The 16,347-nt window shown below is 45.4% G+C and overlaps 3 long non-coding RNA genes across 6 annotated transcripts in view; 1 reads left to right on the top strand and 2 right to left on the bottom strand.

Annotated features, from left to right (window-relative positions):
• Nucleotides 1-10,850, top strand: part of LOC116283470 (uncharacterized) — a 344,010-nt gene extending 333,160 nt beyond the window's left edge. For both annotated transcript variants that reach the window (XR_004193069.2, XR_012059201.1), the window contains 2 exons: nucleotides 9,429-9,634; nucleotides 10,099-10,850. This is a non-coding gene — a long non-coding RNA (uncharacterized lncRNA). The remainder of the gene's footprint in view (nucleotides 1-9,428; nucleotides 9,635-10,098) is intronic.
• On the bottom strand, nucleotides 1,339-4,591 carry LOC140685775 (uncharacterized). Of its 2 annotated transcripts, none has more exons than XR_012059204.1 (3): nucleotides 4,463-4,591; nucleotides 3,854-4,077; nucleotides 1,339-1,728 (listed from the first exon to the last, which is right to left on the bottom strand). It is a non-coding gene; the product is annotated as an uncharacterized lncRNA (long non-coding RNA). The 2 variants fall into 2 exon arrangements; XR_012059203.1 differs by lacking the exon at nucleotides 1,339-1,728 and adding an exon at nucleotides 1,833-1,971.
• LOC107033821 (uncharacterized) overlaps nucleotides 8,122-16,347 on the bottom strand; it is a 263,656-nt gene continuing 255,430 nt past the window's right edge. For both annotated transcript variants that reach the window (XR_012059198.1, XR_012059199.1), the window contains one exon: nucleotides 8,122-8,377. This is a non-coding gene — a long non-coding RNA (uncharacterized lncRNA). The remainder of the gene's footprint in view (nucleotides 8,378-16,347) is intronic.

Raw genomic sequence — 16,347 nt, 5'->3', positions numbered from 1 at the left:
GGTCATCACTTTTCTGTTTTTAAGGGTTTTTGTTTCCCAAAACAATTCCCCATTTCCTTTCAATCATGCTCTTAAGCTGAGGTTAACCTAAATCTTGGTCACTCCAAAGGAGGAGACGGTGTGGTGTAGCATTTTCCCCCCACAACCAATTCTGAGACGGATGACAGGAGCAGGGTCATTGGGGAAAAGCATGTCCAACTTCCTCTGCCTCCTGCCCTTCCACAGCAGCCAAGGTCACACCCAGACCTGGAGTAGAGACCCTCCTCTTCCATGTGAATATTGAACTCCTTCTCCAGCCTCCACTCCTCTCACTATCTCCCCAACCCTCTGAGTCCAACAGAGCAGGTAACATTCCTAATGTGTAAATGCCAGCTTCTCTCAGTATCTTCAATACTTAGTTATTCAGGGAGGAGTCATCTCCAGAGGGGAAGGGAGACAGTCCATCTTGAAGGACCAGTGACAGCTGAGCTAATTAATAATCAGGACAAAACATTTGACCAAGCACCAGTGAACATGCCACAGGTTTTATTTCTCAAATTGTATTTTGCTAAAATGAAAGCATGGGAGGTATTCTGGATTAAAGAATGGAATCAGGTAAAGATTCTCAAACTTTTTGGTTTCAGAACACCTTTGCACTCTTAGAACTATAGACCTCAAAAATTTACGTGGATTCTGTCAATTGATATTTAACACATTAGAGCCTAAACTGAGGATGATTTTTGAAGGTTTATTAGTTCATTGAAATGAACTAATAATCATTAAAAATCATTACATTTTGATATCAATAATATATTTTTATGAAAATAACTATAACTTTCTGCAAAGCAGTTATGAGAAAGAAAGCATTTACTTAATGTTTGTTTTAACAGAAGAACACTGACTCTCATATCTGCTTCTGCATTCAGTCTATTGTAATTTCACACATCACGTTGCCTCTGGAAAACTCTACTGTGCATTACTGAAAGACCACGCTTCACTGTCTATGCCCCACTTGCTTCATTGTTAAAATGGATATAATAATCGTACCTACTTACCTGATAGTTATAAAATCAAATGAGTTTGTCATGCAAACTGCTTGGAGCAGTATCTGGCGTGTAGTGAGAATTGTTACTGTCGCCGGCACCATTGTTATTAGCGCTTACTCTTCTGAACCCCTCCCTGAATGAGGAAGGACTCCTTCCATGTTCAGATGGAAGAAAACGCGACACTTACATGCGTTGCTCTTGGAGGGAAGCCGGATCCCTCTCTCTCTGTCCTCTGGGATCCCCATGGAGACAGAGCACGCAGGGCCTTTCATTGTAAATGTTGGCCCAGGTTTGGACCAGTGGTCCTGCAGTGACTCAGACTCGAGGCTGTCAGACGGGTCCTTATGGGATTAAGCAATTTACAAGGAGCCCTGGAATCCTCCTCATGATTGTCAAGGTACTGGGTTGGATGGAAACTCAAGGGTCCTTCTGTTTTACTTGCCTCCAGCTGTAGGACTTTTCCGTGCTCCGTCTCTGATGTTTACCCTCAGCCGTGGTGTGGGCGCTGTCAGGGACTGGGAGGTTACCTGACTGAGGTGTTCTCTTGATTGACGGCATATCGGGGGTTCACACATCTTAGTCTTGCCTCCCTGGGGCCTCTCCAGCGCCTTCTCTTCTTTAACTCTCCTTACCCAGGCCATGTCCTCAGTGACAGGGTTTACCACTATTCCTCTGGTATTAAGCCATACTATTTCTGTTTCTTCTGCGGGAATGAATAAGGGTGAGAGCCAGGGGCATTGGAGGTAGACTCAGACTTGAGTATGAGCTGTGTAACTTTCACCAACTTACTGAACTACTCTGAGCCTTGGTTTCTTCAGCTTAATAATAAAGGTACCTGAGGATGTTATCTCACAGGTTTAACCAGAGATCATGCGAGATAATTCACATAAAGGGCCTTGCAGGATGCCCTCCCTGGAGAGGATGGGGTTGACTTGAAGGCTGGTGCCTAGGAACAGAAATGGGGATGAGGGTGCACTTAGGAGAAAAAGAATGAGGTGAACAGGATTTGACAAGAGAGGAGCTAAGCAAGGCTGTCATCTCCACTGGGGCCCACCTTCAGCCTGACCCCATGTGAGCTCTGGAGTGTGAATCCCCCCTTAACAATGTCCCACCTTGACAACAAAGCGTGATGCTTTTGTAATTCTGTGTCAGGGGATCATTGGCTGAGGTATGAGGAGTCGGGGAGAGTGGTTGGGGTCGGGGGAGAGGGCAGGAGGAGGTGCCTAACACCCTCGATGATGTGGCTTCCAATCCTTAGAACTTAATTCTGTAGCGAAGGGAGAAGCCATGAGAAAAGGGCGCACAGGCCCAGGAAAGAGGATCCTGGAGGCTCAAACAGCATCTATAACCTTAACACTCCCTCCTGCTCAGGTACCCAGGCTTCTCACATTAAGGTCAGTTCCCCCAGGCACAGCCCCTCCAAGACTCTGCTTGATCACAGCTCCCGAGGAAACATCCTAGAGAGGTTTAGCGGGACTCCCTCCAGCTCTCACACTGCCACTGGTCCCCAAAGTGACCGAGACTCATCATCTCCTGTGTCCCCCATGCTCCAGGATCGCTCTCCTCCCCTCTCTTGGCTAGCATCACCCATCTAGGTGGCTTGCCTCATGCATTAACCCACCTCTAGGGGTCTGAGTCCAGGGTCACCATGCCTTTAAGCTTATGCATCTTGTCAGGGCTGGGCACAGCAGAAGAGGCTAGTGGATGACCTGGGGCCACACGTACCCTACTTCTTCTCTGTGAAACAGCAGCCCTTTCTCCTTACGATCAGAGTTCATTACAACTGTGGGTGCCATAACTCCTTCTTCGACTGATGGTCTAGTGGTACGGGGGGCCCCCAATGACCCGGGAGCAATCAGCTTTAAGTTATTAGGAGTCCAATGTTTCCTAGTAGAAACAGAATCCAGAATCTAAAGTTTCAGGGACTAGAAGCGTATACAAGCACTGCCCAAGCAGTTCACTGGCAGTGACGGTGAGTGGGCACCCCGAGAAATCCACTACAGGGCTCAATAATAAATCCTTTCTCTCGAGAGAGAGAGAGCCAAGATCCCCTGGCACCCTCCAGGGCAGTCCAGTGATCCCCGGGGCACGCAGAGGCCCCGGGGAGGGGTGGCCCCAGGGCTGGCTGAGAAGGAGCGCGAGGCCGCTCTCAGTTGAGAGAGCTCCTTCATAGCCCAGGGCCGTGCAGGGATCTGGGCCCTGGGTCCCCTCAGCCCAAGTCAGCAGCCCCCAGAGTGTCTCAACCCTGCTGCGGGCCTCAAAGCTCAACCCGCTTGGCCCAGGCCCCACACGACTAGGACGCCCAGGGCTTCAAAGGAGCGCCCCTCGCAGCAGCCTCCTCCTCCAACGCTTCTTGCCAAAGCACAGCGGAGGCAGGCTTGAAGCTAAATATTTGGATTGACTGGGAGGGAGAGTCCAGTCCCTCTGAGGGGTATTTTGCCCAGGCCATGAGGAGAGAGCCAGCTCCCGGCACAGGCGTGGGAAGCAGGGCATCGCCGTGCGGTCGGTCAGCCGGCAGGAGAGCCTCCCCGCCTGCCTCCCTCATCTCATTTCAGCCCCTTAACCAGCCTGAGAACCTGCAGGGTGGGGTGGCTCCCCTCTTGTGTGTGCAGAAATTGAGCATCTGGCCAAAAAGGGGAAGTAGACTTCTTAAGTGTGTACACTAGAGACGGGCTGAAGACTGGCCCCTCACTCAGGCCTTCTGAAAGCGGGGTCTGCCCCCACCTTAGCAATCTAGGGTATTTGCCTCATCATTGATCATGCCTGGTATAAGCACATGATTCTATAGGGAGGTGGAAAGAGCATGGATTTGGGGGAAAAGAACTCACCCTTTGTGACCCCAGATCTGTCACAGTAGACCCTCTGGAGCCTCGGTGTCATCTGGAAGGTGCAGGCCATCATGGACCCCCTCCCCCAGGCCCAGCACTGGACTGTGCAGAGGACCAGCCGAGTCAGTGTGTGTCTTAGAAGCTCTTTCCACACTGCGCAGCCCCTGCACCAGGCCAAGGTGACAGCGGTGATTACGCTGAAGAGCTGATCATCACACCACGACCTGAAAGCAATTGAAGACGGCCCTTATCTTAGACATCCTCTTTTCTACCCACTTCATTTTCTAAATGTAAGAAACTAGTTTGCTTCAGATGACCTAGTGAAGTAGTAGCCAAGCCAGGCTTAGATGTCCCGGGCCCGAGCTGTTCCATTACCTCCTCTTTCTCTGAATGTTCCCAAACACTTCAAAAGCGCAACGTTTGTTCTCTGCGAAGTAGATGGGACAGATGATATGCCCCAAGTTTACAGAGCAAGAAATGTGACACAGGGTTACGAGCATTACCTCAAATGGCTTGGTGAGTAAGTGGTGGCCTGGGAGCTCACTCTTCATCTGCCCAAAGTCATTTCATTTTAAAATTTAAAGAACAACAAAAATGAAAACTACTCACACCAGATACTTGCAGTCCAAGTGTCAGAAGGCTTCCCTTCGTACAGATTTCACATCCATTGCAGATTCTCCTTTAGTACGTCCTTGTCTGGTAGGCAGCCCCCCTCTGCCCTGAGAGCTCCCGTGCAACCCTCATCAGACAAAGAAACCCCTTGTTAAACATCCCTGACTTTAGCTAATATTTACCAAGAGCCTACTGTGCGCAGGGGACTAGCGGTATTTTGATTGTTAGAAAGTTCTCCTGTGGGTTAGAACACCATCTGACTCCTTGTGGCCAGTGGCCATCCTGCAGTCAGACTTCAATCCAACTGCCCGGTGTGATTTATTTGCTAAGGAATTTGGCAAAGTTATCCATTCCCTTCTTCTTGACACTCTGTCTTCCTTACCTCCTGGCAATCAGGGGTCTTCTCCTAACCCTCTGGCTGATCCTTTTCAGTTTCTTTCAGTGGCTACTCTTTTTCTTTCCTACCCCTTAAACATTACTGGTCAGGATGGTGCTGATTCACAGCCTCAGAGACCTGATTCCCAAATAATACATCGACCCAGACCTCTTTCCACCAACCAGCACAAAGATGTTTCCCTTTGGCTGGCCCACGGGCACCTCAAGCTTGGCATATCTACAGCTGAACTTCTTTAATCCCCTGGAAACCTCCTCTCTATCCTGTCTGCCTTATTATTCCACATCTAAACCCCAAATTTGGACATCATCTTTCCTTCCTTTCCTTTGTACATTGTCTGATTCCTCAGTTCTTGATGCTTCCCTTCTCCCCACCCCGACTCTTGCTGGTTTAGTCCTGACCCCATTTTCATTTCCCTAGAGCATATAACAGACTTCCAGCTTGCACCCTGGCCTCCTTGTAGTTAATTCACCACAATAACACAGGAGTGATCTTTCTAATATGTGATATGTTTGGTCACTCTTTCCCTGCTAAAAACCAGTCAATGACTTGCATCTTCAAAGGATAATGTCAAAATATTATATCATGAACTAAGGAGCCTTGTGATCTGGCCCCTGCCTACTTTTCTCATTTCCTTTCTTTAAGTCCTCTGTGGTCCTTTTACACTTTAGTCTGGTCATTTCTTAAATATGCTGTGCCTTCTCTGGATCCTGGTCCCTATCAAACTTCCATTTTCTGGGATGCTCTTCCTTTCAAAGGATACATTTGATTATTCTGCTTCCTGAAGAAGCATCTCTTTTGTGAAGCCATCCCCAACCTCCCCAGGTAGAGCAAGTCTCCCCCACTCATGCCGCTGTGGCCATGACACTATCCTCTATAACATAGCTGGGTACTGTGCATAGTGACATCTTGATGGCATATGCTGACTTTTACTCATCTCTCTGCATTCTGCTGCTTAGCACAGGCCTGGAACCACCTAGACACTCAAAAATTATTTGCCAAATGAATTAGTAAAATGAGTAAATGAATGATTGTATCTTGTGCTTCTGCACTATGTCAGCCTCTCTAAGCTTACCCCAAAATGTTTAACTATGAAATTGTTCATAGCTCCCCAGCCAGTGGAACCAGCTCTTTATCATTTGAATTTAACTAGAATGACCTCTCCACTTACAACAAGCAGTTAAATGAAACCATGAGCAAGGAAATTAAAGACAACATTTTAAGAGAGCATTGCATCTTCTCTTCATTGACCCCCAACTCCCCATGTCCAAAATGGGTTGCTGCTCCTGCTCTGTCCATCCCAACTGCAAATCTCAAAATTGGTGACACCATATTTTCCTATCTCTTCCCTTCTGCCTCCTGATAGTTCCTCCTCTCTGTGTTGCCTGATTCATCATTAGCAGATACCGTCTACTTGCTTGAGCTGTTTGTGTCCTTTATTGCTATTCAGGGCTTCAGATTTATTCCCAACCTGGAGGATGATCAGCTTGAGATTAGGAGAATGTGTCTTCCCAAAGCGATTTTCAGAAAGTACACTAAGGGGGAGAAAAAGGCTGGAATGAGGTTTGATTTAGTTTGGGCTGATTTTCTGGTTGAATTCTTTCATGTTGCCTCTGCTACACCTGCTGACTTACCACGATGTAAGATACTCAGCAACACAAATGTTTTCTTCCTATCCCCTCCTGCAGCGTCGACCTGCCCAGTTAAGGCCATCTGCCCCAGGGACTATTTGTCAGACTAGAATCAGAGAACAGAGGGAATAATTCCTAACAGTTAAATTTAACAATCTTGATGTTATGAATATGATTTAGGAAGATTTAGAAAGCAAATGTGTTTGTAACTACTGGGACTCTCCTGTCCTCTATACCTAACCTCAGACAGTCCGGGAACCCACCAGCTGGGAAGGGAAGGGAGAGTTAGGGCAGGTTGCCAGTTCAGATGCTGATCTTCGACTGGGTCCTGGCCACTCCCCACTGGGTTAGCTCTTACAGGAGGGCTGTTAGGGAGACTAGAACTCCCCGCATAAGGTCTGAGCATCAGAGCTGTCTTCGGCTCCCCCCTCCCATCCCAGAGATGTGGGTGTGCCCTGCTGCCAGGAGGCCCATTGGGCCCAGGCCAGTTCTTAGTGGGCCTCTAGTGGGCAAGTTTGGTACTGTGATTACTATTTGTCCGAGGAATACTTTCATGCATTGGGAAAAATCTTGAGGATATTTAGTTTTTAGATAATCCATAAAAAATAAAGGAGAGCAATTTTTGAAAACTAGGTAGAGAGAGAGGGAGAGAGATGAAGAAACAGAAAAAAGAGATAAGGGGGCAAAAGAGGGAGGAGAGCGCTTCTCCTGAATTCAGTTTCTGCAGAAACACGTCCCGAGCAGGATCCCTGGGTGAGTGATTTAGCAAGGGAGTTTCTCCTGGCGGGGCTGGTAGGGGAGGAGGGCGCCACTGTCACATTCACAAAAACGGTAAAGAGGAAATCCGAAAGGATCTGCATGCAGGGTTGCCAGGTTTAACAGCTAAAGTATAAGATGCCCAGCTAAATCTGATTTTCAGGTAAACAAGGAATCATTTTTTAATGTAAGTATGTCCCATGCAATATTCGTTTGAATTTAACTGGGTGTCCTGCATTTTATCTGACAACCCTGTGTGGGTGGGAGCCCTGACACTGTCCACTAGGAGACTGAAGGAGGAGGAGTGTGGAAGGGGAAAGGCCCAGCTGCTCTCATTCCCTGACCGCTGAGTTGAAATGCATTTTGCGACCCAAAACATTGTGATCAAATGGATGTTAGAAACATCCCATTTCAATGTTGTTCCCCCATCCCCAATCTTCAAATCCAACTTTGGCTGGAGGTGATTCTTGGACACATCTGATTTAAAACACACACACACACACACACACACACACACATGATGACAATCTATTCCCTCTGATTCCAAAAATAATGAATGTCCAAAGAATATATACAGGGTATTTAGAAGAAAAGATAAAAGATAATCTGTTATTAGTAGAATGGTGCATTTATTTCTTCCCTTTTTCTCAGTATATGTATATATGAGGTTTTTAAAAACATTTTAAATGTGTTTTTCAAAATTAAGACAGTACTCTAAATGTTTTAAATCCTACTCTTAAAAATGAACATTATTATGAGAACTTCCTATCCTTACTTATTATTTGAAAGCATCCATTTTAATGAATGCATATTATGCATGGCTAACTTATCCTATATTAATTCCCTTATTTTGGACACGAGTTATTCCTAATTTGTGGATAATAGAAATGACACTGTGAGTAGCTACACAAATATTCATCAGCATATCTTACCGTTGCCTTGAGAGTATCCCTAATGCTTTTTACACCCAACTTTAAACTTAGGCTTCCGACTAGAGCTGGAGGAGTGGCGAGCTGTTCAATTATCCGATGCTACAGTTTTTCCTTTACAATGGGATGGCTTCCACTAACCACAAAGAGAATATTCAGGTGCAACTGACAGGATCAATTGATATCTTCAAATCTCTGGAGCCTGTTAGGAGAATAAAAGGAAACAAAACAATGTTCTGGATGGCTCTGGAGATGGAAGAAAAACTTAAGGAGTGAGGGACACATTAACTCAACAACAGAAGTGTCCTGATCGTTCTGGGAGGCAACAGAAATAGCTCCCTCGAGGAACAGTGAGCGCTGGCTCGCTGGAGGCATTCCTGGGGGAAGTGGCTGGGCACAGTAGCTAAGAGCAGCAGGGCCTCTGGAGCCAGAGGTTGGGGGGCTTACTCCCAGCTCTGCTATGTTCTGGCTGTGTGACCTGGGGCTAGTGGCAGAACCTCTCTGCGCTTTGGCATCCTCAGCTGAAAAGTGGAACGGATCCTAATAGTTGTGAGAATGAGATCAAGAACTCGCGTACAGCACCAGAGCTACGCTGAACATCTACTACGTGTTCGATAAATGTTAGCACTTATTTCCAGTGCTGTGACTCTAGATGGGCTCGGTTATGCGATATAGTTGGCTGGTAACTCTTAGCACTTGTGAGTCTACACTTGGTCTCTGAAGGTCATTATTCCAGGACAGTGACACCAGTCCGATGGACACTACTAGCTTTCTGCAGGGCGTACCTGGTTCTATGTGTTTTCAAATCTGTGTGTCGTTGTTTACCTTTTCATGAGCAAAAACCAACTTCAGGACTCTGTCCCTTTGCAGCTGTGATGGAGCCCAACTGTGGCTTTGCAGCTTATCCACTCTGGAATCAAAGAGCTGCCTTGTAAAAGTAGTGTTGCAATCTTTAAATGCCCATAAAGAGGGATTTGAACATTTATCTCACATCATGTGAGTTGGTCAAAGTAAACAGAAAGTCTTTCAGTTGAAGAGTGGAAGTGATGACTGAGTGAAATGATATAAAACAGGAGAGTGAGGTTGAGAATGTGTGTTCGCTGTAAATAGAGGAAGGAGCCAAGTGTGGTTGGTACAAGCTAAGTCAGATTTGTGTACAGTAGGCAAGGCCACTTCCTAAGAACAGGGGCAAGTGGACGATGCCAGCAGACAGTGAGTTCCCCTCTTTCCTATTTCCCATTTCTTGTCTGCAGCCTCCCACCCAGAAATATCTGGGAGGATATCCTAAAACAAGAAGGTGTCTTCTACTGGAAAGACCAAAGCTTCATGGTTTCTGAGATTGAAGTGCATGAAATACTGGGGACCACAGCAACTCTGATCACCTGCTCACTCACGAAGGCTGAATTAGGGAAAGCAAAACACTACAGCAGTCGTCCCTTTCAACTGCCCGAGATGAAAGGTAAACAGAGGACCCACTTCCTAGCGTAGAAAGTGAATGTTAGGGAAACCACTTTAAAGACAGCTAAGTGTTAGAAATAAAATGAAGTTGTTCAAATTAAAAGCTCAGAGAATGCATTAAACGGCAAATTACACTGTGGGGAGGTGGAGACCGAGGGGGACAGGAGTGGTAAAGGCAGGGAGAAGACCCTGATGGGATGGGGGCCCCCCCGAGAACTCCCTCTGCATCTCCTCTGTGCACCATGTACCCCGATTCAGCTCAGAACCAAGAAAAAAGGATCAAATTTGTTTCCAATGACTCACAACCCACCAGAGCTTCTGGAATTCAGACCTCTTTTGTCCCAAATCCTAGAACTATCCCAGCCCTGTAACAAGTTCACATGAAAACTTGTGGCCTCTCACTTTGTTAGTGTTTAAAATAGCGAAATCTCTGAAGATTTACAGCTGATTTTTTCCTCTTTTCAGAACGTCCCCTGTGGATAGATTCGGTATGACTGGTAGAGAGGAGGTACCATCCCTGGCCACTAGACCATTGGCTCCCACGACCGAGCACCCACTCATAGCAAAGACTCTAAAAGTTTGGTTTATCCTGTATTTCGGTCACAAACGTTTTTTATTGGAAAGGGCTTGTAAATTTTTTTTTTTTTTAATGTCAGCTCTGGAACAACATGTGACTTATGAGCTTAAAATCAAAGCTACTTCTAGAGAATGGCTCCTGGGGGAGACCTAAGGGTTAGACTGTGGAATCTGATGGCTTCAATTAAGGACAGTCCCCAGTTCCAGGAAGCCCAGCAGGCATGGATATCCTGGAAGGACTGAGAGGTGGGCAACGGGAGACCACGCCGAACCAGTTATGCTGGAGTGGACCAGGTCAATGGAGGGGTCGAAGGCTTACTTGCTGGGTGGCTATAAATATAGTGAAGATGCAGGTGGTTTTGTTGGTGAGATGGGAGGCCCATGGCCTTCCTTTATAGTCACTCCTGGCTTTTGAGCACAACAAGGTGCCCTGCATTTTGTGTCTTGACTGTGGTGATAGAAAGCTCTATGCATGTGATAAAACTGCAGCGAACTCACACACACACACACACACACACACACACGCACGCACAGATAAAACTGAGAAATCTTCTCCCAATGTCTATAAAACTAGTTGTGATATGGTACTATGGTTTTGCAAGACATTGCCATTTGGGGAAACTGAGTAAAGAGTGCGTGAGGTCTCTGCAGTATTTCTTACAACTGAATGTAAATCTACAATGATTTCAAAATAAATTTTGTTTTTAAAAAAATCGGTCGCAATTGAAAAATGTCGGAAAGCTATCTTTCTAATATGCGTTCTTATACTGTAAAGAGTGGAGAGTTAAAGGCGTATTCCCTCAAGGCTAGGGCTCCAAATGTTATATAGTTTCCAGATACACTCCTGGGAAGCTGAGAAGGTGGAATGGGGCGAACGTGATCACAGAGGCATCTGGTTTTGCCCTCCGACCCCGCCCCGCCCCTGGTTTGAGCAGGCATGCCAGTTTTCAGTCACGAGTTGTGGTATCACGAGGGAGCGCAGGGCATCACTCCTCTGCCGGTGCAGCGGCAGCAGACACGGTGTGGCTTTGAATGCAGCAGTTTTGAAGGCAGTTTCTGGATTCTTGGATTATGACTAAGGCCGGGTGTTCCTTGGGCCATATTCCAGTGTATTTTGCCAATTCCCCATTTTCCCGGGGGTGAGAGCGGTGGCCACTACCCTGCTGGGCCAGTTCCTTGATGACTCTGGGGGTCACTTATGGAGACCTAGCTAAAGCTTTTCAAGGGTTCTCTCAGCATGTACTTCTCTTCCGTGTATCCCTTATGCTCAGAAGGGCTAGCGTGGGGATTTCATTTGTTTGTCTTTTTTTTATCTTCAACCGCTCTCGGATGCTGAAGCCCGGCAACTTTATAGGTCCATCACTCTGCCGCTGGATTCCTTCCCAAATGAGACAGCCTCCATCTAATAGTCTAAAAATGTCTACGGAGAGTTAGCAAAAGTCATAGAATGATCAAGGGGGCTTCCTAACAGCTGGAATTCTCTGGGGTTGTTATCTGAAAGTGAGGAGAAACAGCAGGAGGAAACTGGGGTCTCGGTTACGGGAAATCATTAACACTTTCACCTGTACAGAGATGGGGGTACTGTTGATGGCAGCACAGATAAAACGCCCCAGAGACACTTTAGGGAATGCTGAACGCTGTTTCAACAAAGTGGTAGCTTTGTAGGATGAATAAGTCTTGAGATCTAACGTGTACAGCATGATAATAGTTAGTAACAGAGTACTGTACACCGGGAATTTGCTAAGATAGTAGATTTTAGGTTCACGCACCAGAAAAAAAAAAAAAGAAAGAAAGATAAATATGAGAGGAGAGGGACATGCTAGTGGTCATTATTTTACTATGTGTAATGTGTCAAAACATCATGTTTCACTTCTTAAGTAGATATAATTGCTATTAAAGGTATAAATTTTAAAAACTTTCTAATACATTCAAACTCTCTGGGGTTTTAGTAGGTTTGTTTGTTCTTAGTGAAACTCTTGGTGCGATGGTGTCGAGCATCCCACAGGAAATTAAAAGCAGCTGAGAGGTTGTTTGAAACTCCTATCTGTCCCCCTTGTGATATTCCTTCTCTCCATCCCTTAAAATGTTAAGAATCTCTTCTCTGCAGTAAATAGAACAAAACGGAGGTGTGCTTGCAGGCCAGGTCAGTGGACCAGCTGGGACTGGCAAGGTCGGATGCTATTGCTGGGATGTGGTGGGGCTCTGTGGCTTTCATGTTTAGAAAGGGGAGGCTGAGAGCGGCTGGACCCTGGAGGAGAGCCGCCTCTTCTGTGGCCTTAGCCTCCCCGTGTGTTTCCTCCTTTCTCCTTTTTCTCCACCCACCTTTCATCATCCTCAGAAGCCCATGTGTGTGAAAAGCAACAGAGGAATGTGGGTGGGTTGACTTGTATAATTAAATCCATGTTGCACCGTGTTCTTTAGAATTAATAAGAAATTCATCCCATTGAAACTCACCATGACATCTTCCCTCTGACTCAGATTTCTTTTGCATTTCTCTCCTTTCCTTGGCTAAAAGCATTAGACATGGGGCTATGGTTCAAATTAGTATCCTACATTTCTCTCCTCTTTTTTTTTTAATTGAACTTTTCTGTTCAGTAAAGAGTTTAGTTTGTTTATATTTCATTTTTCTTCTGTTCTATTTCTCCGCCATTGTCTTTTTTCTTTCTCCACTTGGAAAACTTACTCAGCGAAGGAGAAAACAAGCGAGCTCTTCATCTTGCTTTTGATGGCAAGGTTGGCCAAATTGCGCGGCTGGCCAGAGCTCGACAATCCAGGCGTCATCCTCCGAGGCTCTTCATTCCCTGGACCTCCATATCCTGACACCATGGAAACCAGGCTCCCACAGATGTCCACTGAGGCCAGAGGGAGCCGTGTCTGTGAGACTCTGAGACAGGGAGACACAGGGAATAAACGGTACTTCTAAATTCCTGGGTCATGTTGCAAAACACCTTTTTATTGGGGGTAATAATCTGACTTCATTCCCTTATAAAAGTAGATTTATGTGATGGATACGTGATATATATTTTTCTGCCACTGTTCTTGTGGGATAGTGGGTGTATCAGTTAGGATTAGATTCAACTGTGAGTAACATAAACCCGAAATAACAGTGGCTTAAACCTGATAAAAGTTTTTCCTCGCTCATGTAGAAGACCGGCTGTAGTAGTTCAGGGCTGGTCTGGTGGCTCCATTCCACAAAGTCTCCCTCACAATCAAGGACCCTGTACAGCTCCGGGGGTGTGGCCCCCAGCCTCACGGTCCACATAGGTAGTTACATCATTGTCTTGAGAACATTCAGATGAACATTCAAAGGAGCTCATCTCCTTCCTCTGTAGGTGTCTGATCACAACAGGGTGCCTCAGCCCAGCCTCAGGCGTGAGATCTGGGGCTGAGGGTTGAGACCAACACAGGCTTGGGTCTGACTGTGCTTGCCCATCGGATGTGCACATTTGAATAAACCCCTCACCCTCTATGGGGTTATGTAGAATGTATGTATGTTTTCTCGTACATATAATGGAAATCATACTGTATCTCTTACCACAGGATGAGGATACAGGAGGATAACACATGTAAAAGAACTGGCCTGCTGATTAGCATGATAACAAATGCCGTTTTACAGAGCTTTTAAATTTCTTGCGGAGTGGTTTTTCTGTTTCAAAGAAAACCAATCCCATGTTTAGAGACCTAGGGATAGCACCCCTGAAAGTGGGCTGCGCGTTCTTTACAAGCCCTTCTCCCAACCAGAAAAGAGAGTTAACAGGACTCAGGCAACCCCATCGGTCGTTCTTCCAGTGAAGCAGGTTTCTCTTTCCTTCTAGTTTTCCTCTCTGGGGGGTACAGTGGATCGATGGTAAATATCCACTCCCCATTTCTGTGTGTTGCAATGTTTTTTCAACTGCAAGTTGAGAGACCCATTCATGGGTTGTGAAAGCAGTTTAGTGGGTCATGGCCAGCACTTTTTATTGAAAATAAAATGAAACAGAAAAGGTTAGAAAAAAATCAGAGTGCGTCACAAATAATCAATATATCTTTTTCCTGAAATGGATTTCATATATGTATGTGTGTTCACGTACGTGTATTCTACTTTATAAAGTAAAATGTATTTCCTAAAATGGGCTGTGAATCTTGAAAAAGAAGAATAAAGTGGGAGGAATCACTCTATCTGACATTAAAGCTTACTATATACATACAGTAATTAACACAGCATGATATTTGCAGAGAGATAGGTCCATAGATCAACAGAACAAAACAGAGAATCCAGAAATAGACCTCCGTAAATATGTCCAGCTGATTTTTGGTCAAAGTGGAAAAGCAATCCAAATGGAGGAAAATTCAGTTGGTCTTTTCAATTCGAATGATCTTTTTTTTAAAAAAATGGCCCAAGAAGCTTGTCATCACATCTGCATTCTAAGTGGCAGCAAGAAGACAAGAGACGCCATCACGTGTGCCAGCTGTCTTTTAAGAAAAACAACTAAGAGGTTCCCTTGGGTCTTTATCTATGTTCCACTGGCTGGAGCTTAGTCACATGGCCATACCAACGTAAGGAAATGGGCAATGTCATCTTCACTCTGAGCATCACACTCCCCATTAAGATTTTTGTTGTAAGCAGAGAAAAACAGATATTGGTCGACAATTTATTATCTACGCTACACAAAGATGATGCAAGTGTGGAATTTCACCTCTCCTGGACATCAAAATGAAGTTTCTGCAGCGCATATTTGACCCCTGATTAAAACCTCAGATAGCTCCTTAATGAACACAGAGTGAAGTCCAGACTTCTTTGTAAGGTTATTTAGGTTCTTGAACATTGGACTCAAGCCCCGATTTCCATCCATCCCCTGCCCACCGCATCCTCCCAAATGCTGGGACTCCCCAACTTCGGTGATCCTGCTCAGCCTCTTCCCTCACCTGGATTCTACGCCTCTAGCTAACAAACAACGCCTTATCCTTGTTGGCCCAGTGAAATTGTCGTTTGCTTCCTCTGATGCCCGTCCTGACTCCTCGAAGCCCGAGGAAGTACCTGTTCCCCTCTCGAGCCTTTCCTTCCTCTACACGCATGTCAATTACAGCACTAACCACAACTTGCCTGCTTTTTGGTGTTGTTTTCATTCTGTTTTGGTTTTGCTGGGGACCGGATGTTCCTCCAGCACAGGGCTTACTTTCCTGATATTCTGTTTCCACAGATCTTGGAATCTCTCCGTCTCCTTAAAATTATTTGTTGAACAATTGAGAGATTTCTCAGGGTCAAAAAGTAGAAAGAAGGAAAAAGTGTCTCTTTACAACAGGTGTGCTTTGAATGGACAGAGCTGGTATTTCACAGCTTTAGTTGTGAAGAAATAATCTGTGCATAGAACTGCTTAAAAAGGCTAAGGTGAAATGGATGATTCTTCGACACCTTGAGATTCCTATTTTACAGAAGTGAGCAAGTCAGGTTCAAAGTAGATTACGGGAGAGACCTCCGGGACCTCGTGTTCCCTTAGTGGGAGCACCTGTCTGCCTGAGGGAGGGAGATGGCTTCAGAGTTCAGCATTCAAAGACAGAGTGGCAAGGACAACTTCAAAAAAAAAAAAATCATTCCTCTAGCTACATATTTGGAAGAAAACCCTCTTCTCTCTAAGGGAAAACGTAAGTTTTATTCTTGGAAGCCATGCCTTTTTTTTCTTTTTTTTGCATACAGAGTATTTTATATTCTATTATTATTACTTGTAAATTTGTGCTTGACAACCTTTACATCAATAAAATTTATTTTATTTGGGGGGGGCATTTAAGTAGTAAAACTTTATACTCATTGAAGAACATCTCTCGATTTCTCCCTTCCCCCAGCCCCTAGCAACTACCATTCTGCTCTCTTCCTCTATAAGTGTGATTATTTTAGATTCAGCAGGTAAGTGCAATCATGCAGTATTTGTCCTACTGTGACTACCATATTTCACTTAACATAATGCCATCCAGGCTCATCCACATAGTCACATATGGCAAGATTTCCTTTTTTGTTGTTGTTGTTCAGGCTGAATATGTCCATTGTATGTATATACCACATTTTCTTTATCTGTTCATCCAGTGATGGACATTTAGGTTGTTGCCACATCTTGGCATCTTGTGACTAACGCATGCCCCTTTTTTTGAATGAAATACCACGTG

The sequence above is a fragment of the Vicugna pacos genome, chromosome 15 (assembly GCF_048564905.1).
Source record: "Vicugna pacos chromosome 15, VicPac4, whole genome shotgun sequence".
Taxonomy (NCBI): Eukaryota; Metazoa; Chordata; class Mammalia; order Artiodactyla; family Camelidae; genus Vicugna; species Vicugna pacos.
Note: the sequence above shows the minus strand (reverse complement) of the source record. Positions and strands in the feature narration are given on the sequence as shown.